The 26,113-nt window shown below is 42.0% G+C and overlaps 1 protein-coding gene across 3 annotated transcripts in view; it reads left to right on the top strand.

Annotated features, from left to right (window-relative positions):
* The window catches only part of KCNQ3 (potassium voltage-gated channel subfamily Q member 3), a 191,310-nt gene that overhangs the window by 129,790 nt on the left and 35,407 nt on the right, over positions 1-26,113 (top strand). The window lies entirely within an intron of this gene.

Genomic DNA, 26,113 nt, shown 5'->3' with positions numbered 1-26,113 from the left:
CTACATTCCCTACTTATTACCATAAATTCTGGGAATTTTTCTGGGATAAAAATAGAGATTGGTCTTGCTTTACAAGATTATCTAGAGTCATACATAGTTAGGTGACTCTGGGTGTATAGTCTGCAGGTTTCCTTTCTCTAGGGGTCAGCAGTAGAATTTATAACTGGGTTTTAACTTGAAGCCATTCATTATTTCATCTCTCTTTCAATTGCCTCTTTTCATATTTTGTTGCTATGTCCTTTCCTAATGCAACCTAACACCATCCTTGTGGTTGCCCAGCACAGAGCACTGAACAGATGTTTTCTTTGAGTGGTGCTCAGCCATATCTAGGCCCTTTTGCTCAGTAATTACAGTTAATTCTAGGAATCCTCAGTGAATATTAATAGTGGAAATGGTTCCATCAAATATCCATAACATTACACTGAATGCTCTTTTGCAGTGCAGTGCTCAGTTATGCAGATGCATTACATCATCCTGAAGTTGCATGTACTTTTTTTTAGGCTTAATTAGATTGAAAAAGAGTGCCTGGAGGAAGGAGGGAATGGGCTCCTGGGTTCCCATAAATCCCTAAAGCACATTATACCCCACACTCAGAAATGTCTTTCTTCCTAATGTTCCCCCCTAATTTTTCGGTATTTCCAACATTTATCACCTAACGTGAAGGAAAGGAGCTGCTTGCCTTAAAATATATAAAGGTTTTCCCTCCTATACCCTGCTCAGTTTCTCCTGTTTGATCCTTCAGTAACAATGCAGATCTGCCATCATTACAGTCAGACCAAAATACTGCCTTAAACTATGTCATTGACTGTCATCATCAGAGGCTTAGCCTGTGACTTCATCCCCGGGCCAGAGAGGGGAGTGGAATGGGAAGCAAAGGAGAATGGCTGTGATTAAGTACAAATCACCAGAGCAATTGGAGAACGTGACCAGACTGTAAAAACCACATGGAGACATCTCTCAGTCTGATGAATTCACAGGGTTTTTTTCTAGTTACAAAAGCCAGTTTCTGGTGTTTGCCACCTTCTTTGCTCCTACTCTGTTTAAGGAAGGTTGGCTGGGCATAAAGGAAAGCTACAAAGGCAAATGTCCTGGTCTTTGTACCTAGCAGCTGTAGGATTGCACCCAGGGTGGAGGGCAGAGAGACAATTCTCTGAAGCACATTGTGCTCCTTGAAGCCAGCAGGGGCATAGCTCTATATCTGCCCTCTGACTCAGGCAAGAAACTCTTACAGGTCTCTCTTTACTGACTGATTTACTGAAAGAAATCTCTGATGCACTGCTGTTGGCCTCTGTTATCAAAACAGGCACTGAAGAAGACAAGGTTTTCTTTCAGTCATGCAGAAATTTGCCCTATAAAGCTGGAATCATAATGCACTTAATAGCCCTCTAGGTAATTGTCCATACCTTGCAGTCACTCATTAAGCAGGACTGAAAACTGCACAAAGTCTTGTGAAAATAGGACTTTGCTTAACACAATAGAAATTTGACTAATTGTGTTTCAGATCAAAGAAAGACTTAATATAAAGGATGGGAAAGAAGCTAAGGACTTACATATTGCAGGGATGTCAGGGTGTCCAGGTGCCTCTGCAAAATGTGCAATGATCTGGGCAGCATTTGGGGCACCATGAATATAAAGGTAATAATTTCTTTTTGTGAAACATGCAACCAGTGCCAAACATAGTCCTTGTTAAATGACATAAGCACTCAAGGATGCTGATGCAATCATGCTCCTGTAAAAAGAGAAAAAAAATAAGCCCAGTGGCTCAACGCTGTCCAGCAAAGTGCATGCAGCTGCATTCAACTTGCAAGCATTATGTTATAGGTTTGGCTTTCTCATAAACGTGAATATTGATCCTTTAGCACCTTTTGTCTAAGGATCCCAAAGCTGTTGACAAGTACAAATTACCAAAGCTTTGCAACACCCAGAAGAGGAGGGTAAGTGCTGCTTTCTTTTAACACTCAGGCATAAAATGGCAGAGTGAGGTTAACTGACTTGTCTGGGGTCAGGCAGTGAGTCAGAATGGGAGCTGGAAAGTTGTACCCAGGAGTTACTGCTCTGCTGCTGCTGAATATGCACAAGAAGAGGAAACTGGGGAGTTGCCTGAACATTGTTTGCTACAGATGGTGCTGAGTCTCACAGCCCTTTATCTCCATGCACAGTGCCCTCAGGAGCTGAAGCACAAACACACTCTCAGCCCATATGCTCAGATGCTGGGAATACCCCAGAGAACTTCTACAGGTGCTGTGAAGAGGATTCCTCTGGGCTGATGAATGTAGAGAATTATTTTAAGCAATGTGTGAGTTCAGTATGGAAGGGGAATAGTCAGAAATCCTTTTTCCAGCAACTTCTTTAGTTTCTGTTGCCACAGTCCTTCCAGTTAGGAAAAGGTGTAGGGATTTTGTGTTTGTTTCATTGGTGTTTTGGGTTTTTTTTGGTGGGCTTTTTTTTAGATATCCTGCATTGGTAACAACAACAACAACAATAACAATAACAATATTTTTATGTTTCCTGATTTCAAGTTGCTGAAATTGCAATAATTTCATTGGTCTGAAATGTAGTTAAATCACAGGGGTTTTAATTCACAAATGAGTGAATGGAGGCTAAGGAAGTTCATCTGTCATAGAACTAAGAACCAGAAATCCTTTACTGACACTGGACAGCTTTCCTTTGGTGGCTACAGGGAAGCTTTATTTATTTACATGAAAAAAATTTAGATTGTCTAAAACTGAGAATCATAAAGATCATCACTATAATTATCAGTCTGGGCAAAGCCATTACCAAAGCCAAAGCCATGTCTGGAATCACTAATAGTACCATGGTTCAGAAGTTCTGTGTTTTATTTCACACTTGTGGAGGGCTAAGGATGCTTGGCCACTTCCCATTCCCAGCTGATACCCGTTGCACAATGATGCACTGATTGCTTTGGCTCAAGCAGTTGCTTAGACCTCTGGTCTGGATTTTGGCTACAGTAAAATAACCTTCACCCACCAGTTTTTCTCTCAGTGTAAATGTAGATTTTCCTGTCCCACATATGCACTAGGCAGTGGCTCCTTTCCTGCTCCTATCAAATGGCCACTGGCAAAGGATCTTCCACTCTGTGTGTCATCCCAAAATAAATTCTGACCAAGTGAGCTATAAATCAGTGGATGATCTCTGAGGCACAGTGGCTCTGTGTTGCTCAGCCTACACTGATACAATGTAGGGCACAGTGCCACCATCCAGCTGTTGAGATAGGAATAAGTGACAAAGAATAATGTACAGAGAAATTTAAATACTGCTGACTTAGGGGAAATAAAATCACTGAAGCACTGAACTATGCCGGCAGGCTTGAAGCCAAAATTACATTTGCTTTTGTTTTGCTCTGACATGGGATGTAATTGGGTTACAGCAATAACATTGAAATAATCTTTTTTTTTTAAGGTGAAGAACACAGAAACACTTCTGACTGGTCAGTAGCTTGTGAACAACACTAATTGTTCATCAAGAATCAGATAGAATCATAGAATATGATGAGTTGGAAGGAACCCATCAGCATCATTGAATCCACCTCCTGGCCCTCCAAAGGACATCCCAAGGATCACCCCATGTGCCTGAGAACATTGTCCAAATGCTTCTTGAACTCTGTCAGGCTTGGTGCTGTGACCATTTCCCAGGGGATCCTGCTCCAGTGCCAAACACCCTCTGGGGAAAGAACCTTTCCCTAATATCCAACCTGAATGTCCCCTTGCACAGCTTCAGGCCATTTCCTTGGGTCCTCTCTCTGTCACCAGAGAGAAGAGATCCATGCCTTCCTCTCCTCTTCCCCCTCATGAGGAAGCTGTAACTGCAATGAGGTCTCCCCTCAGTCTCCTCCAGACTGAATGGACACTCAGATGACCATTGGTCATTACAGTTTACTTCAGTAAGACACTAACAACAACAAAACCAAATCCTCTAGAATGACTGTCCAAATATTTTATTTTTTTTAAATTTTGGATTATGTAACAAAGAAAACAGTAAAACATACAGAATTGGTTTACTAGTCCAAACCTTCTGAGGGAAATAGGGACTGAAAGCACTTGCCCCCACATTTAGGAGTGCATGGGTGAGGATGGGGCTGTGGTTGGTCCCACAGCCCTTCTGGGCTGCTCCTCCTGCCTCTCCCCTCTCCCTGCCCCAGCACAGGCAATTCCTTGCAGCCCTTCAGTGGGGAGCTGTTCAGCTGGCACAGCTCCCTGGGATAAGCAGGAGAGCAACAGATGGCTGAGACAGAAAATAGTGCTAAGACTGGAAAGGAATTTCAGCATTTCAAAGCCTTTGGCCTTTACAGTGCTAGGAATGGATTTGGAGCTAGTTGCAATTCTATTTTTGGTTGTCTGGTTTGGGGACTCTTGGTTTTGCCAATCCCACATATTGCCAGGCAGTGTCTGCAGGAGCCAAGGCAGGTCCAGCTGTATCCTCTCTTGGAGCCAATCCACCACTGCAAGTGACAACTTCCAAGGATTTCACTTTGGCATTTACTTGGCTCATGACATCTTACCATTGACACACTTCTGGAGCCTCCTTGAGAGAATCACAAGACCCCAAAAATGCCTTGAAAATACCTGTTTCAGCCATAAAATTTCATTAACTAAGGATGAATTTCTGTCCTTGGGCAACACTGGTCATTTCTGTGCGGCTTCACCATGCCCTTGGCTCTCCAGCCTGTCACACTGACCAGCTCATCCTGGTGGCACTGCTTTTACCCTTGCAGAAGGTGTTGAATTCCTACCCTCCTCTGCACAGCTATTATTTATTAATGTATTGGACCTTCACTCACTATATATTCTTGGATTTAGGTTGCAGTGAGATACACAGACTTTCAGCCTGTTCAGCTAACCACTGAAAGTCAATAAAATGCTGTAACCTGAAGAGGGAGAGAAGTTGCACATTCAAGGGTCTGAATCAGTCCACCCGAAACCACAGTGGTGTATCTTTCCCAGTAGGATTGGAATGGTGATTATCCCAAGAGAACTGGTAGGTAAAGGCAGACTTCATCCTTTTAAGTGTTTAATCTCTCAGAGCCAGAAGGCTGTATTTTAAAATGAAAGGTAAATAGATAAATATTTAAAGTGGGCTAGGAAGGATTCATTTAGATGCTTTGAAAGTGGTAGCAATGTTTTGCTAAGACGAGAAAGAAGTTGCTGGAGACATGGCTTTTTTTTTTTTCCCCAGCAAACTGTTTTGGTTTTTGTCTAGGACAAACTTTGAATCTTTTGTAGCACCAAGTACAGTGTGTCCTTAGGGTGGGAAGGCTCAAGCAAGAGATTATAAAAAAAGAGCAGTGGGCAGTTACAAGATAAATTTCAAGGTCTTTTGGCACTGAAAAGCCTTAGAGGCAAAAAAACCCCATTAAATTGTGTTTTGTGTACATCCCAGGAGAATGTTTTCTCCTTTGGTGTGTTGAATCTGTGTGTTTACTCATGTATTAAAATTGCTGCTTGGTCTGCAGCATAAAGATAACATAAAATGAATCCTAAATACCAGATATAGGTTTACAGCCTGAGATGCTCTCCAGAGCTGTCATCACTTCTGGGTTGTGGTTGTAATGGGATGTAATGTTTTATGCTCTGCAGCGTCTGGACAAAGCCAAGGCTAAAGGGATTTAGAGAAACCAAGAGATGTAGGCTAGGAGACTGCTAGAGAAACACAGTAAGTCATGAGGAATTGCCAAGGAAGAGAAAAAGTCCCGAGAAAGAAGATTAAAAATGTAGGTTATCACCTTGCAAGGTTTATCCTGCCTTGCTGTGTTAAAACCTTGGCTGTGGACTGGAGCTCTTGGGGACTTGAGGACTGATGCAAGCAGGTCCCAGACTGTCATGGAGAAGAGCAGGGGGAGCAAGTCACAGCTCCCAGGAGGGCAGAAACTGATCTCATTCCTTCAACAAAGTCACAGCAGCCACTGTGCACTGGATGAAGTTGTTTCACTTCTGTATTCACAGTGCCAAAGTTCCTTACTTCAGTGGGGTGGAGAGAGGTCAGTCTCAGAGCAAAGTGGCCACCAAGGATCTGTGATTTGCTCCTACACAACTGTCCCGGGTTAATGACAAAACTCTCTCTCCTCCGAGAGCGAAGGACCCCCGACACCCCCTCCCCCACCCACAACAGAACCTCTTAGATGGAAGTGAAGAAAAAACTATTTATTTGACAAAACCACGCAGAGTGCCCTGTAAGGCACAGGGGAAGGGGAAAACCAAGGTGAAAGGCAGTTATTCAACCTGATTAAAAAGTCCTTTTCTCAGACGCAGCCCCTCTTCTCCTCGCCGCCCCCGGGGCCGGGTGGAGCTCCCTGGAGAGCTCTGCTGCCTTTTGGCCCTCCTGGGTCTCCGGGTGGCAAAGCAGATCGAAGAGAAGGGGTCCAAACGAGGAAAAAAAACCACCAAAAAACAAAAAAACAAAAAAAAAAAACCACGGGAACAGAGCTCACTCCGACCCCCGTCCAGCACGCAGTCTCTGCCGGGCGACGAATCCTCCCCCGGAGCGAGGCTTGGGGAAAATGTTTTCAAAACAACCCGCGTTTCTCTCTGCGGCTGGGTGTAGTTAAAGAGACAGGACCACACATTTTTTTACACATTTTTCTACACATTTTTCTTCTTTCTTGGGCATATAAGCCAACGATAGGGGATAAAGGATCAATCCAGGACAACAACCAAAAGTAACTCAACTTTCCTTGTGATGATATTACCTGTGAGTTTGTTGCCAGTGACCTCCTTTCCATACTCACAGCACTGGAGAAATGAACTTCTGCCCAAGGAGATCTCTCTGCCTTTTCTGACATGCCATGTCCATGTCCCAGAGATGATTTTTACCCATTTCTCGGGAGGATAAGTGCTCCTGGAAGTGGGGCAGGAGCTGTGGTCATCGAAATGGCCTCTTTAGGAAGGGAAGAGGGAGGGAGAGAGGTCCTTGCTCTTACTGTGCATACACCTCCTCCTTGTGCTGTGAGCCTGTGGCTGCTTTATGGCAGGATTTCATTTGTGATTAATGAGCTATTATCAGCATCGTTAGAAAATCCACCATAGTTGTCACCAGATAACATTCATCTCCTACTCAATTCCTGCTTTTGGCTATCAGGCTTTGGCTGAAATCAGACTCTAAGGTGGAAATACAGGAAAGCAATGGATGGCTTCAGTTTAGGTTGTATAAACCAATTGCTCTGTGAAAGCCCACCTGTGTGTGTTTGGTATTGATAGCATTAGTGCAAGGTAATTAATATTCCAAGATTGTAAACCTGCTCCAGATTAAGTAATATGCTCTGCAAAGGAAATTACCAAGCCCTTGTTTCTTAATAACACTGAACAGGCATTTATTTTCTTAATGAATTTTAAGTACTAGCCTCACACTTCAGGACTGTCTCAACAAGCCTCCCTTTATTAAAGTTTTGTTAGCACAGTGAGTCCTTGAAATTTTCAGAAAATATCGGATCCATAACCTTTGTAAATTTATACTTCCTGAAGTCTCCTTCAGCCAAACTCTGGATTTCTGCTGCATGCTGTTGTTACCTGTGTAACTCAGGAAAGCAGCTGCAGGTGTGGTCTGACATCACCCAGGAGAGCTGGGATAGAAGAGTTAATTTACTTGGTTATTGTTAACATGGCTCCAGTAGAAACCTCCTGATAGAAGTGTTACCTCTGTTGTTTTGGATCCTGATTCTGTGGAGTGTTTCAGAATTATGGGAATCACAAGATCACTGTCAGACTGCATTGAGAGGCTGTACATGAAGTTACCCCACAGCTCCCTGTCTGCACTAATAAATTACTGAGGCATAGTGCTTTAAGTGTGCTTGCAGTCAGACATCAGACTGATACCAGAAAGCAAACAAAAGCGTTATTTTAAGAAATGTGATTAGAGTCAAGCAGCTTTTTTGAATTATCTTATATTGAATTGTGTGGACAATATCTCATACTCATTAGATAGACAAGTGTAACTGTAAAGTTTCTGGCCTATATTTGTGTGGAATGACAATTTCAGTTCCTGCTTGAGGTCTCTTCCTTGTCATCAGCAAGCAAACATCAAGCAGGTAAGGTAACTTTCTGTCTCATATTTGTCAGTCAGAAAGCAGCAGGGCATGCAGCACACAGAGGTTAGGTAGGTCTTCATCAGCAGTAGGGTTTAGATGTTTTGAAAGTGGGCATGTTGAATAAATGCAATTGTTTCATTTTGGCACCAGGCTCTATACAAGCCAGGGGCTCTTTCTGAATGCAGACCTATCTGCTGGCTGTACATCACTCTGCTGTCCTGTTCTTCCTTTCTTCCATCATTCCATCATACCGTGCAAGACAGTAGAGATCTTACTCAACTTGAAACTCTCGCCATAAATATTTGCATTAAAGAGGATTGCAGAGACGCCATAACACAGCATGCATAAGGATGCCTGCCACTTCCTGGCTTTAAATAGTTTTCAGGTCCCTGTGGCAACTGGGTTTTGCATGTGCAACAAAGAGTTTTTCATGAGTGCTAATCATCAGACGTTGGTGCCCATGCTGGAGAGTTAACATTGATGCCCACTTCATGCTGCAGCTGTTATTCAGAGATTTGCTCACATTACATCATTAGATCATATGATCCTCTCTTTAGCGTTTCCTTGAGGGTGAATGGAAGGATTTACGTAGGAAATAATTTGTTATTTAATTTTCGCTTGGTTTGGTTTAGCTTTGAAACAGACACAGTTTCAAATCAGCACTGATCCTGATGTAAAACTTCACTCCATTAGTTTGTGGTGGGATGCCATACCACAAACACATGAAATGATCCCTGCTTTTACTGTTTATTGAATCACTGCATTTTAAATTAATATAAAGGTTCTTCCACTTATAAGCAGTTCTCTTCAGCAGCTAGTGGCCTCCTCTGTTGTTACTTTATGGTAAAACCTCCACTGTGTTGCCAGACAAATTGATCCAGAGCTTGATTTTGGCAAAAATAGAGAGAAACCTCTCATTTTTCTAACACTTTTCTCTCACCAGTTTAAGGTAAAATATTCTTTCCAGTCTTTAACTGTCAGCTGCCTCCTTGAACAACAACTGCAGATTCTTTTTTTAGAGAATTAGTTAATGGAGGCAGGGAGGAAAGAGAACAATGCTATTTCATGTTCTCCTACAAAGGGGCAATGAAGCATCTCAGGTTTTTAACCTTGGCTTTGAAATGGCTTTGTAATTAAGCCTTCTTACGACAGTAGGTTTTAAAGTCTGCTCATCACTGCCTGAATGGGAGAAGGAATCTTGTCATTCATGATGGCTGATAACTCGCTTGCCAGATCAAAATTAGGAATAACCTTTCACCAGCAGCTCTAGCACAGCCATCATCCTTTCTGCCTTCTCAGTGGGTACCAATGAGATTACAGCCAGATTGCACATGACAAACCAAAAATATCCCCAGCAGTCTGTTGAAATCTAACTCCCCCAAAAGTTTACATCCTCACAGCTCTGCAGCCTGGTGTAGTTCAGCTGATCAATGGGAAGCTGAATCATATGCTTTAGTTTTTTCAGTTTTCAGAAATCTCAATCGGACAAGAATTTGTGCTGCAAACAGGGGCTGATGGATTGTGGTGTAATATCCAGCACAGATTGCACAGTAAAGTCATTGCAGGATTAAAGCCCCAGGCCTTCAGAACTGACACTGTAAAATTCAGAACTAATTCTTCTAATAAAACTTTAGCTAAATCCTGTCTGCTTCCCTTTCCTGAGCCTTTCATTGCTCTAGTAGTTTTCTCCTGTTCTGTTGGAAAACACATAAAGCTACAGCATTAGCTAAAGGCACCTCAATTTATCACCTATATTCCAAGCAATTAAAATGAAAAGGGTTTTTTTACAGTAGTAAGATCTCTCTTTAAGACTTCTCCTATTCACCAGAGACATAGGTACTCAGAACTGATGGGGTAAAAATTCTTGACCTGGCAGCAGATAGACTGGGGAAAAAGAAAAAAAAAAAAAAAGAGAAAACATCAAAGGAAAATAATCAGCAGCTTTGAACATTTTGAGTTCAGAGGACAGTGACAGTATGTTTGGGGCCATCTTCCCCAAAGAGGGAAATTACACTACATCAGAAGTGCTTAGGTCACTGAAGCATGGAGATTTTCACATGAAAGAGTTTGGCTTTGGGCTTTTCTGTCTGACTGTCACCATTTCTCTGTACCTACTGTCTTTCATCATTACCCTGTTCTTTTCTTCCCCTCTTGGGCTCATGCTTTGACCCCTGGTCTTTTCACTATTAAAGTCGCTGAGAGTTTTTCCAGTAATTTCTATAAGGATAAGATCAAGCTCTTACTTTCCTTTCTTACTCTTTCTTAAGTTTCCCACATGTTTCTTTCTAGGCTTCGTTCTCCAAGACACAGATGTTCATTCTGTCTCTCGATTTTTTAATTTTTTTTTATTTGGCTACAGAAGCACTTCAGAAAAATGAATTAATAACTTGATTTGCCAGATTTCCTCAAGGATTCTGGGAAATCCTCTTTAGGATGGGGTGATGACCAAGGTAGTTTAGATTTTTCATCTCTCCTTGAAATAGCAAACCAAGGTCTGTAGGATGTTTAGTTGCCAAAGAACAATTTCAGAATACACATGCACGTGCTCACTCCCACATACAAACTTTCCTGAAAGTAATTTGGTATTCATGTTTAAAAATAATTAAATAATTTCTGGTTGCTCACATCCAAGCCCTGTGAACAACGCATGCAGTTAAAGCTGCTAAATTAAACCTTCCTGACTCCCTAATGCTGGTACATCAAGCAGATGTGTTCCGGAGTACTACCCACTGCCTCGGTATCTCCTGAATAGCTGCACATAAAGAGAGAACACTCATATAACACTGTCTATAAATATAACAACCAGAATACACTCCGGAGATGTTGTGAGGGCTCCAAAGTTAAGTTTAGTTTGAGGTTTTGAGCTCAAATCAGAACTGAAACTGATGTTATAATGATTGAATGTACTTGCCAAATTTAACATCTTCACAACCCTATTTAATTTCCTGTAATATTTTTAGTTCACATGAAAAGATGTTCTCCCTATTCATCAAAAATTATTTTAAACCTGACAGGAGGAAAATGAAGTTACTGATGTCTGCTTCCTTTATTTAGTACTTTTCACTTACATCCTGTGCTTTCACATCAGCTTCTTACATCTGTTCCGGGAACTGGGGAAAGAGCTGGTCAGTAAAATTATAGGAAGCGTAGGAAGATAGAATAAGGAGACAGATGTGCATCTTGGACCTGAAGTTATAGCAAGGAATTTTGGTGATGATACTAAATTGAGAGGAGATGTCGCCTTCTTTGAGGGCAGAGAGACCTCAACAAATCAGAGAGATAGGCAATCACCAGCCAAATGAAGTTTAGCAGGGGCAGGTGCTGGGTTTTACACCTGGGACAAGGCAACCCTGGTTGTGGGAATAGACTGAGGAATGAGAGGCTGGAGAGAAGTGCTGTGAGCAGGGACGTGGGGGTCCTGGTTGATGGAAAGTTGAACACGAGTCAGCAGTGCCCTGGCAGCCAGGAGGGCCAATCCTGTCCTTGGGGCATCAGGCACAGCATTGCCAGCTGGGCAAGGGAGGGGATTGTCCTGCCCTGCTCTGACCTGGGGCAGCCTCCCCTCCAGTGGTGGGGGCAGTTTTGGTGATCATAATAAAAAAACCATATTAAGCTATAAGAGAGCATCCAGAGGAGGCTGTGAGGTGGTGAAGGGTCTTGAGGTGAAGCCATAAGATATGTGGCTGAGGTCACTTGGTTTGTTGAGCCTGAAGAAGAGGAGACTGAAGGGACACCTCAGTGCAGTTACAACTTCCTCATGTGGGGAAGAGGAGGGGAAGTCACTGACCACTTCTCTCTGGTGACAATGACAGGACCCAAGGGAATGGCCTGAAGCTGTGCCAAGGGAGGCTCAGATTGGAAACTAGTGAAAGGTTCTTCCCCCAGAGGGTGTTTGGCACTGGAGCAGGATCCCCTGGGAAATGGTCACAGCACCAAGCCTGACAGAGTTCAAGAAGCATTTGGACAATGTTCTCAGGCACATGGGGTGATCCTTGGGGTGTCCTTTGGAGGGCCAGGAGGTGGATTCAATGATGCTGATGGGTCCCTTTCAACTCATCATATTCAGTGATTCTGTGATCTTTCTGGATTTATTTCAATGGTCTTTTACTGCTTGTGTAGGAGTCACAGCTCCTCCTGTATCTGACCCTTGATAGTCAGGCTCCAGAATATGAAGATGGGGTCCTCTGTTTCATTGCAAAGGCTACAAGGACCAACAGCTTCAGCCACGTGCAGTTACAGAAAATTAATTATTTTCTTCAGATGATATCAGAAACAATCTACTTAGGCACTGCATTCATCAGAACAATGACAGTCACCTCTACGATGAGCCTGAAACATTAAAAAAAAAAGGGCCTATGCTGAAGACCAAGTGGCTCAAGAGTGAGATACTAATCATTTCCTGCTATAACAAAATGATTCCAAGATTAGCCTAAGAAATAGACGATGCCTTATGTTTTAGAGAAAAGGAAAGAAAATATCTAGGCCTAAGCCAATACTTGATGCCAGGATGAAGTGGAGAGATATCCATTCCTTATGCCAAATCTAGTGCTTGGCTTAAATCAGACTGTGGAAGGAAGATATAAGAAGTGTGGCTTCAAAGACCTCCTGGATTTTATTGCACTTCTGTTCAAGCTGTCATTACTTTCCTTAAATGGTGGCCTTTGTATATACATATATACTTTGTATATATGTACTGCTTCTAAGAAATACAAAATATGAATATGGAACAGGTTTCAGTGGGATGTAGAAATACCTGAGCTTTAACCTGCTTAATACCTGCTTTAACCAGGCTAGAGTGATAATGGAAGCAGATTCACTGTGAAAGCACAGGAGTTTGTGCTCTCACATTGATTAATTTCTTCTTAGTATGAAAAATTAACCCATTCTACTTCAGCTACATTTGTCTTAATGCCCTTGAGAGACTCACTAATCCTGACACTCTCAAACTAAAAAACCCTCCAATTAAGTTAGAGGTACTAACAACAGTATTTGCTGTTTGACCAGATCTGGTTCTCCAGCTTCAAGGTAAAGTTTTAAGGGTGTGTGAACACCCACTTGCTCTCAGGGACCACAGATAATTATTTTTTTTCCTCACTGGGATTGAAATCCCATTGCACAGTAACTAGAGGGATGTCAATGTAAATTTGTGAAGGTTAGTGAAGACTGGGCAGCAGATTCACATGGCCTGAACTCCCCCTAAACCGAGTATTGCCAAGGTGATGAGATGCAGCCTACAGGGCTGAGGACAGGGTAGAGTTAAGGTTATCTGAATCTTTCCAGTTTGATATTTCAAGTTTTCTCAGTTCCCATTGGGCACCAAAGAGTGACAGAGAAGAACCTTGTCATCATGCTGGTGGAGTGGACTAAGGGGAGAGAAGGACCTGAGACAACTCCAAAATTGGAACTAGTAGCTCCCAAAAGCATACTTATATGTTTCATATATATTAAATAAATGTGGTCTGTATTTTTTATGTGTGAATCCTAGAAAATTATTCTATGCTTAATTTGTTCCTAGCTGAATGGAGGAAATGGAGGAAATCCACGCATGCAAAAATGTGTGATCTGATACACTTCTGCCTTGTAAATTAGGAACATTATGTGACTCCAATCTAGATAACTTGCTGTACCATAAAAGCAAGTGGAGAGGAGCCAATAACCCCTGAATTCAATCTGGTTTTAGCTGTTATTTTGTTTCTTCTTTTATCATCTAGCTCATGAAGTTTGGATCTGTGGGACATCAACTGACTGATTGGGATTGCTGCTAAATTAGCCGATGAAGTCATTGTTGGATCTAATGATTGCAATATAAACCCTGGATTTGAGCTGATAATGGAGAGGTTAATGCTGTAATGAAGGATGAATAGGCAGGCATGTGCAATTTATTCCCTGCTCTATAAACTAGGGCACTAATAAAAACTGTGCTAGAAATGAATCAACAAATTAAAATAAATAAATAAATAAATAGAACAGAAAATCCAAAACTACTTTCAATTGGTGAGGAAACATTTATATATGACAGTATCCTCCAACATAAAGAATTTCCACATATTAAATAACTACAGAAAGAATAAAGCTGGCATGAGTTTAAACACTGGAGCAAGGTTAAAAGATGCAGCAGAATGTACAAAATGATGATGGCATTATTAATTTCTACTGTGCAGGCCCAAGGGGAAAGCTGCTCCTGCTTTTGTGCACAGTGTGACATTTCTTGCATAAAGACAATGACTCAAAATTCCTGGCAAAACAATATTTGTGTTTGAAACATTTCACATACTTTTGTATTCTCCTGTCCTGTGAAGGAAAGAACATAATGATCCATACTGGAAGAAGGAGCACAAGTTCCCTCAAGAGTCTAAAGAATTAAATATTTCTTAGCCTGCCCCATAACTCCAGTAATGGTGTGTGCAGAACTTAATTACATGCTTTCATGTTGAATCACTTGTGTTAGATAAACAGAATCCACAGCTACATTACATCTGTTTGGTGTACACTTAAAGGAGGCACCTTGAGACACATCTAATAACCTTATGAGCAAGCTGAGTACAACCATGTGCTTATTTTTAAAATGTCACAGTGACCAAAATAGTGCCAGTAATTTAATGTGAAGCATTCACCATGAAACCCTTTCAAATTTTGTTCTTATGAATAATTAGTTTTATCATTAGACTTACCATAGCATCCCCAGAATTCAAATAACTTGAAAACTAGTAGTTACCAGGTGTTATAATTTTACTGGGATTGCAATATGTGGTTTTTTTGGTTGGGTTTTTTTTTTTTTGGGGGGGGGGGGTTGGGTTTTGGGTTTTTTTTGGTTTTTTGTTGGGTTTTTTTTTTTTCCCTAGCTATAGCTCTCCTTCACAGGAGAAACTAAGCGTTTTTTCTTTGGAAACTCTTACTTTTATAGTTGTCTTGTTTGTTGAAATACAATAGAACTCATGCATACTTGAGGGTAAAAATGATATGGGGGAGGTATTTTGAAACAACTTATTAATTTTAGCTCCCCAGATGAGCTGCCTGGGTCCAGCTCTTTAATTTCCTTTTTAAAATAATATATAGACTACTTCTAGTATAGACCAGAATTCTGAACCTTTTGGGGACTACTGCTGCTGGTAAGCAATGGAAAAATCAGTGTACAATCAGTCATGAGCAGCTTGATCAAGACTACTTAGAAAACAGCCCTGAAACAGAGCCTATGAGCTAAATAATTAATCAGTGTTGAGAGCAACTCCAACCCACATTATACCAAATACACATATATAGCCAATGCTGGAGATAGCCCAGGCTAAAATCCCTATTTAATCCCAGCATTGAAATTCTGGAGGGATCATCTGTGCCAGTAGGTCTTTCACCAGCCTAGTGCTCACTTACTAATGTTTTCTGTAGTCACATGGCAAGTGTGCCACCCTATCCCTGGACATGCCCTGGTGGGATGTAGAGGGAGAAAAACCTGACTTTCCACACACTTTAGATACCTATGTCAGCCATCATTGTTGTCTGGAAGGTCAATAAAAACCTAGACCTGACATTTGTCCCTCTGCAAAAGTCCTAATTTTACAGAAGATGGGAAAAGCTCTACATGTCTAATGCAAGCCTTCCCCATCACCCCAGTGTTCAGAACTGGCAGAGCCTCTGCAAGCTGTGAGCAGAACATCACTATTGTTGCTTTTCGCTCCAGACTTTCTGTTCACCCACATGAGATGAGATTCAAGGCATGATTTGGATATTCAGTTCAGGCACCCAAATATCTGTATGTGTACAGATGATTTAAGTGTCTGCTCTCTCACTAATCTAGCTGGTACTGCCTGTGGAGCTCAGAAGGCTATTCATCTCACTGAGTGAGCTTTATTGGCTGTCTGGCTGGTCAGATCTGTCATGCTATACCTGAAAATGGATTTAACTCTCCACCCTTACTGATTCATTATTATGTTCAAATTCCAGCCACTCTCTGCACTGAGTCCACAACAGAAGAATGTGGCAAAGCTTGAATTTGGAATAGGGATTCCTGTTCCCATGGATATCAAGTAAGAATAGGAAAAGTTATTTCAAAGCTATTTCCCACTGTGCACAGCATTTCTGTTACAGAGGACCTTCCTTCAGTAAAACCAGCTGTTCCCTCTAGGAGGCACACAAAGATTCAGGGGTTTTGAGGAAAAAAATGTGAGCCCAAACAGAGTTTCTTAGCACAGACTTAACTGCTTTGCTAGATTGTATTCTGCATGCAGAACTTCTCATCACTGCAATCTTTTCTATTTCTCTAAATGTACTTTACACATGCTGAAATCCGTGCCATTTCAACTTACTTATTCAACTCAATAGATTTCTTTCTTCAAATAAAACCAAAAATATCTCCTTCCATATTGCCATTTTTTTCCTGAGGGTTCAATAGAATTGTCATTGTTTGAATCTGTCAGGTTAAACAGGGATAATGTAATCTGAGACATTCACGAGTCACTTGAGCAAAAAGGCCATCATGCATTGTGTTGAGAAGCATTGTTGCAGATGCTGGTGAAACATTTCAGGAATAAAATTGGACAGGTCTGGAAAAGGCTGATAACCTCCTCCAAAGACTTCAGCTTCAGGCAACAAGTGAAATGGCACATGCTGACAGATGATCGTTCTGAATGTTGAATGCTGATTAATCGTTTATGGTGATTCAAACCAGCAGAAATACTATAAAACCGAATTAATTTACACAGGTGCAAATACTGTGTGCTAATGATTCCATTCAGCTGTGTAAATCAGAGTCCTGAGGATACAATGACCTCCAAGGAGCTTATGCAAAGTTCATTTCGAAGGAGGGTGTGATTCATTTGCCATGCTAACACATCTCATCACTTGCTAATGAATGTGAACTGGAGATGGGAAAGGAGCACAAATAACTTACCTGCACCTCACACTTCAGCTGTTCCTGTGTTGGCCTCAGCTCTCTGTCAGCACCATGGGTCTGCAGCTGCAGACCCTTCAAAGCTCTTTCCTATGGAGCTGGAGGTCTTACATGAATTCTACATGACAACCTCTGTAAGCACTTTTGCTGAAACTCTTTAAAGTTATTGACATACTCTCATTAGTTTAAAGGCAAAAAAGAATATTATGAAGGGATTTGCCTTTAAAAAATTGACCATCCTCCTCACATTTCTATATAGACCACATATCTTGTCATGTGTTAAACCATCAAGGCAGCAGCTGACATTTTAGGGTTGAAATCCACTTTCTGTCCCTCTTTTATTTTCCCAACAAATACATATTAGAAAAAAAAATAGAACTGTCAGGGAGGAGAGGAGAGGAGAGGAGAGGAGAGGAGAGGAGAGGAGAGAATAAGAGTCCTCCAATGTATTTTGAAAGGCAGGTGTTAAAAGACCTGTGGCAGTGGTTTGATTGGTGTGAGGCTGAGTTACAGGGAGTGGTTTCATTTCTGCACTGAGAGAAAGTGCATGGCATGGAGCATTTGGCCATCTGGGGATGGAGTCATTAGAAGACCATGCTCAGGTTCCCATACCAAGGGGATTTTCATCCATGGGACACTGTGCTCAGTGCCAGGGCTCTGGTAATACTCTTAGTTGGTATAATGGAGCCATCTCCTTCAAAAACAAAAAATTGGGGCTTGGCTCACCTGCACCAAGTGTGCTGTGAGACTCCATGGGGGACCTGCAGCTTCCATACAGGGCTGGAAGTTTGCAACAGAACCTGGGAGAGGTTACCCCATGGAGAAGCACTGTGAGAGTGGAGTTGCATTGTGGTGTCCATCAATACTGGATAACAGCCTATCCCTTGGGATCAGACTGAGATAAGACTCCTACATTGATATGCTTAAAAATTGGTGTTTTATCTGAGATGATCTAGAGCCTCTGAGACATTCCCAGCTCTGTTCTAGAGAGATATCTAAGAATATTCTGTATTCAGTGGCCTTCTCCTGGACTCCAGCTAATGCCATTTTCTGGGCTACTGGAAATGGGCCAGAGCTGTGAATCCTTGTTGTCTGATGGATCATGAATGCCAAACTACAACCTGCTTATCTATGGAGCATAAGGGAAAATGAAGAGTCTGGTGTAAGAAAAAGTTTATAGGAACAGCATCAAGTCAAACTGGATTAAAAATCTGGTTTAATTTCTAGTGAAATTTGGTCTATTAACACATTATTTTGTCTGTGTCAGTTTGTGTATTCAGAGAAAAGCATTCCTCCACTGTTCATTTTATCCACAGCTCCTGTAACATGAGTTTAGCCCTTGCATCTTTTAGCATAAATCCTTTCTCCTCCTCTTTTCCTGTGGATAAAGTGAGGGCAGCTCATCCACTTTGCATTCTGTACAATAAGAAACTCTTCCCTGATTGATTGATGTGAGATTGTTTTGCAGCACCACTGGACCTGTGAATGGGTCATAGTCTACAGACCAGATTGTTAAGGAAAGTTGATGTACAGTGTTGTCAAATAACTTCAGTTGCAGTAATGACTCTGCTCTTTTCACTTATATGAAAACTAGAAAAATTTCAAAAAGTCCTCCTGGATTTAAAAAACCCCAACAACTGGATAGTTCAAAGTAAAGATCTGAGACCTTTGTCTGATTTCCTCCAGTACAGGCAGTGATTAAACATGATGTGGAAAAGATCTACCCTCCATTCTAGTTGTAATACTTCATGCTTTTAGCTGGAAAAGTCCTGAGTCAAGTGCCCTGTGTAACAAGCACAACTGTGACCACCTCAGGTGCAAAATTATAGAGATCACTGTGGAGTTAATGCCAGAAAACCCAGAGATCCTGCTTAATCTGGGAGAACTGAGCCATATATCTGGCTCCACAGGAGCTGCATTATCAGGACACTCTTCATTGCCCGTAGTGGAAAACCCACTGAACTGTCACTGGGACCTGGAGTGTAGTGGCAATGTTGGTGTGGGGTGCAGGTCATGTGCAGCCATGCACCTCTTCCTTACACAGCTGCAAATCGCTGCCCAGGCTAAAAACTCCTTTGGAAATGGCACCATGCAGCTTTTTTTCTGGATGTTCCATTCCATGTGAGAACTGAGATCCTTGCACAAAGTGCTCATGTTTTCACGTAAAGGTGAGTATGTGATGAGTTTGAGAAGGCACAGGCAAAGGAAATACAATCCCAATTGTAAATTGTTTTTTCACTTGGCAATCCCACATGGCTGAAGTGCTACATTGGGTCAGAAGTATTGGCATTTTTAAAAGTATGGGCTTTGAAATGTAGGGTCAAAAATATAAAAAATCCAACTACTAAATTCCAAAATGGATTGAAGTCTTGCATAAAGAGTAAAGATTCTCTTTTCAGTTCACCGTAAGAATCTCTCTGGTCACCACATTAATATTATCCATTTCCTACCTAGAAACTAGGTATTAGAGACTACAGAGGCTTTTTCTGGACAATGCTGCCTTCATATTAGAAATTCACTTTCAGCTGTGCCAGCCTTGGAGGACCTAATATATTTGACGTGAGTGCCTGTTAGAAAAGGGAATTTGGTCAGGTGGAAGAAAGGGTGGGTGGACTCTTTGACTGGATTTTAATATTTGTTTTTTCTGTCTCCTTTGGATCTTTATTGATTTCAAATGGGAATGTAGAAAATATGACAACACTACATTCAATCAAGGCAGAAGTCACAACTGTGAGTTCAGAAGTTACCCTCATTTGCATTTTTTTGAGATTTCTAAAAAATTATTCAGAGGGTATAACTCATTCCTCTCCTTGCTAAAGAAACAGGAAGCGTTTGTGGGGGAGATCAGTGTATGTCCCTGTGAGACACCCTTAATCTTGTGTACCCCTGAGATTTTGTCATGTCTGGAAGTGGGCTCCTTGATATTTTGTCCCTCTGGACACAACAGTCTGGGTGACATTTAGAAAGGTATCTTCCTAGAAATTTTTCTCCATGTGTTTAAGTGTTTGTATGCATGGTTGCCACTCTTACCTTAGGCTCTTTATATAATCTAAATTCACTTCTTTACAGAGTTTGCTGAAGGTTGGGCACTTGACTGATCAGTTTCAGGCTGGCTTTCAAATGTCCTGCATTTTCTTTTTTTGCAAAATTTAGCAGAAATCAATATATGAATCTTAAGGTTTACCTTCAAATGGTTTCACACAGACCTATCAATGTCCTTTGGAGAATGTCTTGTCAGTAGCATTTCTGCAACTCATGTGATTTGTGGTTTTTGCAGCTGGAGCTGCTGTGGGATGTGGTTTGGCTCTGTGCTCTCCCTGCTTTGCTGCACTGCATGGCTCCCCATGCTCTGTGGTCTGTGAGTCTCAGCTCGATTAGCAGCTTGCTGCCAGCCAGAGATAAGCCCCTGGGTGGGCATTCTGGTCACAGCAGATAAAAGCCCCAAATAATAGTTTAGTCCGATGACCTTCACCTAACATAAAAATAGAATTTAAACCCATTAATGAAGCAACTCAGAATATTTAGTTGCAATAGTCAGAAGCTTTTCCATCCTTATTCAAGCTGCAGGGGGATAGGAGATCTCTGACCCCGTGGCAGCTAATGCTGTCATTGCCTCTCCTTCACCTCTGCCAGCTGTCCCTCACTCAGTCACCCAGGGGAAAGGATGCCTTGGTCTCTCCTAGTAACTCACATGTGCCAGCCCTTGTGGAGCACTTTTAACCCTTGTCCCAGGAGGGAAATGAGATATTGGTGTATGACTCTTCCAAGCTGAGAAAAAACAGGCAGGGAAATGTAGTGCTCTGGGCTGTTTTGCAGTCTCATACCAGCAAAACCTGGGAAATGTGTCAGTCCATTCTTCTGAAATGTCCCCTCAAGCAGAAAATCCAGGTTGATGGTGGCTGTGCTGTCTGACATTGCTGACCCAAAATGTACCAGACCAGTGCTCCAGACTCCCTGAGAAAGATGGCAGTGGTGGTCAAGAGGGCTCAGAAGAAAAAGGTTTTTAGGACTGGTCCTGAAAACAAGCAAGATAAAGGAACTTTAACCTGGCTCTTGGCTTTTACAAGGAGGAGGAAAGAAGAACCCTCTGATATAAAAGCTATTCTTTTGCACCCCAAATGCCCTGCTGTGAAACATAGCTTTCCTCTCCCAGATCTTGATTTTAAAAGTTTTCCAGACTTAGGGAAACAGCACTGAAGCCCATCAGAGGCATTCCTGCCAGTGAGAGCCCAAGGTCATCAAAAACCTGGCATGAGTAAAGGTCTGGGCTTTTCTGCCTCAGCTTCCCCCTGTGCGAGGAACAATGTCTGTCACTTCTGTCACCAATGGACAAGTGTCATTCTGGGTTACCTCCACATCACCTGCCAGATCAGCCTGTGTACCAGTGAGACTAGAGCTCTTTTGGGGATCTTGCCTTACTTCCTAGGGTTTTCTTCAGCATCGTGTAGAGGACTTTTTTCTGCTTCTGCCTTTGCAGCAGAGCAAAAGTGAAATACATCTTACTGAGGGTGGCATTTCTACCCTGTCCTTGCTGTATAATGACACTGGGACAGAGACTTCTGCATGGAACTGAGTGTGTGCACTCAGTGGAATCTGTGGATGCAAAGAAAGAGGAATCTCAGATATCCCTTCTGCAGGACTTGCTGCTTTTTCTCTTCTCCAGGACCTCCAGTAAGTTTCTCAGTCCTTTTCCCTGCATCCTCTGCCCTTTTGTAGCCTCACAAAGTGTTTGGATTTTTCCTGTCACACTTATCTCAGTACTGATCTCTGGCCTATTGCTTGAAAGTGCAGAGATTCAAGAATCTAAATATTAAACAGTGAGTATTCCTGAGTCTGTGGAAATCAGGCATGCATTCCCTTCTCTCTGAAGAGCTGTTCTCAAATATTTGGTAATGTCATTTTTTTTTAGTGTTAAAAACCCTGACTCAAGCTTCTCATTAGCAACCATAAAGCGATCAGTGTAAGATACTGCAGATGTTCTGTGAAAAATGAAGTTTGGAAGAAGAGAAAAAGATGGTGGGTAGGAATATAGAGCAACTCAAAGAACTGTGAGAAAAGATGCATTTTTAATCCTTATGGGTAAAAGCCAATAGCTGAAGAAAATAAGGTTGTTCCAATATGAAATTTGGGAAAGTGTGTGGGAATCATGGTTTAGAACCATATTGCTTTGGATACCCTAAACCAAAAATTCAGCAGTACATTGCCAGATTTTCCTTATATATCACAATCTTAGAGAATTCCATTAGCATTTACCAGGTGGCTGAGCATAATGAAACCAGAGCACAAGCTTTAAGGGAAGAAAATAAAGTACCAAATGAAGCCAAGCAGAAAAATGTAAGATTCATAAGAACATTTGAAGACAGAAAGCCCCAATGGCTTGCAAGAAGTGGTACTGAAGATGTGAGAGCAAACAGAAACCTGTGCACTGGGAGGATTTCTTACAAGTAACTGTTCCAGATGCTTTACTTCCCAGAGCCTGGATGATAATTTTGTAACCAGGATCCTTGACTGCAGGTAGATGTGATACCTAAGTTTACAGCAAGGGATTTCAGCAAAACCTGGTCATATAAGAAGTCAGCTGCTGTGGCTGGTCGGCTAATTCTTTCAATAGTAAAAATACATAAAATATTAAGAGGTGGTGTTTGTAATTGTGTCCAAACCAGGGGTGAACATTCAATAAGGGGTGGCATTCAGATAATTTACACCATAAACCTCCCCCCAGGAGCTCCTCACAAGTTTGTCCTTACAGCTGAAGAGAAGAAATTACCTCTATAGGTGCTCCTGACCAGCTGGAGCTATTTGCTTTAAATCCACCTGAGCTGTACACCAGAAGCACACATTCCTCTCTATTAACTAAACCTCACTGAGGCTTAACATTTTGTCCCATAGCACAAAAATTTGTCACAACCATACTAGATGCAAATGTTGTTTGGCCTGCCTCTGATGTATCTAGTGCTCAAAACAGCTTCTTAGGGAAGCTGTTTTGGAAGAGATTACAGGCAAATTACTACAGGATCTGCTCCTTCAATTTTGAAGGAAGGGATGGTGAACAGGAAGCATGATGAGCAGATGTATATATATAAAATATATAAAAGTTCTCAGCTAGATCTGCAATCTATTGGCTTCAAATGAAAACAGGTATAGAAGAAAAAAAAAAAAAAAAAAGGGAAATACTTGAATAAGTAAAAAATTACCAAGCAAAACAGTCTGTGATGTTCTTGCAAGAAACATTAGATTCATGATCATGCATAGTCATAAATTACTTCTTTTCTGGATGATTTTTTTTTAATATTCTTTTTATTACACCAAAACAGTACCATTAGAAAATATGAGTATTAAACAGCTAATTTCTAAAACTAAGAACATATATTGCCCTGAATAATGTATTTTTTGTGACAGTGACAAAAGAGCTGTGCCATTTGGTGGTCTGGAACTTATGCATACAACAAATGAATCAGATTTTAGGCATAATGCTGCAAATAGGAACAATGCAATGTGCTGTGAAAAATTATGTAAAATAATGGCAAAGATGATTCTACAAAGCAGAAGAACACATTCAGATCCTCTTTTGGTATACGGGATATGCAGTCTTGAAGTCTGGACTGCCACCTGCTGAAACACTTTTTAATAGGAAGCTTTGACTTAATAGGACTCAATTTTAATTTTAAACCTTGATTTTCACCCTATTTCTTTCTTCTAAGCCTTACTGCTCTATGTCCCACAAATCATTATAACTGAGTAAATTTCAGGCTTCCTCCCCTTCTGTCCTGTGATTGCCCAGGTCAGTAGCAGTTTTCCTCCTGCTCATCCTCTGTGATTTCAGCAGTTTCTTACCCTGTGATTTTCCTGTTATGATTTTCCAGCCAGACTCAACCACTCAGCCCACAGTGCTGCCTCTACAAGATGAGATTGGGCAGTGTAGACTCAGGTATTGTCCTGTTACCAGCTGTCCTTCTGTTTGCATGGCCACCACATGGGCAGAGGTGTGCCCACAGTGTGGGCACAAGCAGCAGTGGGAAGATGAACCTTGTTAGCATCCTTGCTGAGCAAGGGGGGGCTGATGTAGGAAGGATGGCATCTGTGTGGCATCTTCCATTGAAAGAGGACATGAGAAGTCTTGCAGGCTTCAAACCCACCAGATCCAAACCAGAGGAGGCTGGGTTGCACAGCATCAGTGTAGATTAAAATTGATGGTGTGCTCTGAGCCGCAGTCGTAATTGCAGATGCTGAGGAGGACTGCTGAGATGTGAGCTGATTAACTTGTGGGTGTTTGCAGTTGGTGTTTAGCCTTTGGAAACGATCCTGCCTTTGGTGCAGCAGGAGGAAAGCCAACCCTTCCAAGATGGTTTGTGGTTATGGGTACAAACACAGGCTTTTCATCCCTTCACCCTCCAGTGTTCTGCAGCAAGGAGCAGGAGCGTGGCTCTGTGGGCTCTGTGGTTTTGGGGATGCAGTTGCCACTCAGCAATGGCACCTCTGAGGTGTTTTCATGCGCTTCCTGCAATGGAGGTTCAGGCCATAATCTCTTAGATTTGCCTTCAAGATTTATTCATTGTGACTTGTGATCTTCAGTGAGACCCTCTCACCCTGTTTTTATTGGGTTTTTTGCCCTGCATGATCTGTTGTTCTAATGGTTGGACACTCACTTGGAGCTGGGACTTGCAGCATGGGTTGTGCCACATGGAGGGATTGAACAAGCAGCACCCCCAACAGCACTAAGCAGTTGTCCTTTGGTGTCAACATCTGGGATTTTTATTGACCAAACCCTTTCATCGCTGTGAGATCCTTTTTCTTATACCAAATTCGTGGGTGCGATCACCTGAACATCACCTGCTTTGAGTCTGTTTCATGGGGGAAAGGGAGAGCTGTATCCCCTCGCTCTGTGGAGCACCGGTACCCTCTAGTGGTAAAACCGCAGGCATTTTTAGGCAAAAAAAGGTGACGATTTTACCACTAACTTATCTTCTGTCTTCTTTTTGGACAAAAATCTGTGCATCATCTTTAATTGACAGCGGTGTTCTGTTAAATGATATCATAAATTCATGCCTTTAGTTTAAGTAGCCTATGATGTAATGTGATGATGTAATTTCCTTGGACTGCTTTCAGTGTGTTTCACCTTTCATTAAATCTTTTAAATGATACTTGTGAGCTGATGGGTGACGAAATTTTCACCTAGCATAAAGAAGTGGCTGTAATGGAAAGTACCAAGCAGCAGCTGCTCAGGGCTTAAATGGAGTGTTAGTGGTGGTACCACTGTAAAGGCTGTGCTGTGGCAGAGCACAGGTGGCTGATAGTTAATCAAAGGAATCATATTGTCTTTGTTTAGTTGTCACCAGTTTGCTTTTGGAGGCTCAGGAGAGCTGGATCCTGGGTCTCAGAAAGCCAGGGAGCCACTGGCTTTATAACTGTAACGTGGGGACAGCAAGGGATGGTGACAGAGCAAGCTCAAGGGCATGGCAGGAGCACCACAGAATTGCGAAGTGAACTGCCAAATGTCTGAAGCAGCAGGAGTGTGGTTATAAGTCGACGGTAAAAGACACATTCTGGTCTGTTTCCTGCTAAGTACATAACCAGTGCTCCAGAGCAGGGCTGGGGAATGGGAAAAGGTGAAACTTGCCAAAGAAATCCAAAATTATTTAGCATGAGTAAACTCCTTTACTTCTGTTCTAACATTGCTCAAAATGGCTGATCTGGATTTTCCTGGCATAAGGGCAGAGGATTTCAGAAAAGCTACAGCTAAGTAATCCTTCAGGGTTTGCCGTGAAATGCTTCACTGTTGTCTTTTCCTTCCACGGGGGGTGCTAGTGGATGCTGCTTGGAGGAAATTCCCCCCTAAAGGCAGCAGGAGCTATCTGAGCTCACCTCTGTCCTTTCACTCCAGCTGAAAATGTGTCACTTTCTCAGAACACCATTCTTTAGCCCTAGGTTTTCTCAGAGATGAAGGAAACAAAAACATAAGGCAGGGTAGAGGATATGTGTTGCTGGGGTGAGCTCCTGGTCACTGCCTGCACTCTCAGGCTGGGGCTCTGCTCATTTCACCCAGTGGAAAAAGTGGAGCTTTACTCAGCAAGAAATGAAATCACACTACAAGAACCAGATTGAAATTCAAAACAGGTTGTACACATAAACACAGCTTGATTCTTCACAAGCTTTTTTCCCTGGATGATTTCAGTACCTAATGCCTATCATTT

This window comes from Lichenostomus cassidix, chromosome 2 (assembly GCF_008360975.1).
Source record: "Lichenostomus cassidix isolate B80296 chromosome 2, HeHo_3.0, whole genome shotgun sequence".
NCBI classification, from domain to species: domain Eukaryota; kingdom Metazoa; phylum Chordata; class Aves; order Passeriformes; family Meliphagidae; genus Lichenostomus; species Lichenostomus cassidix.
This window is presented reverse-complemented; position numbering and strand designations above follow the sequence as displayed.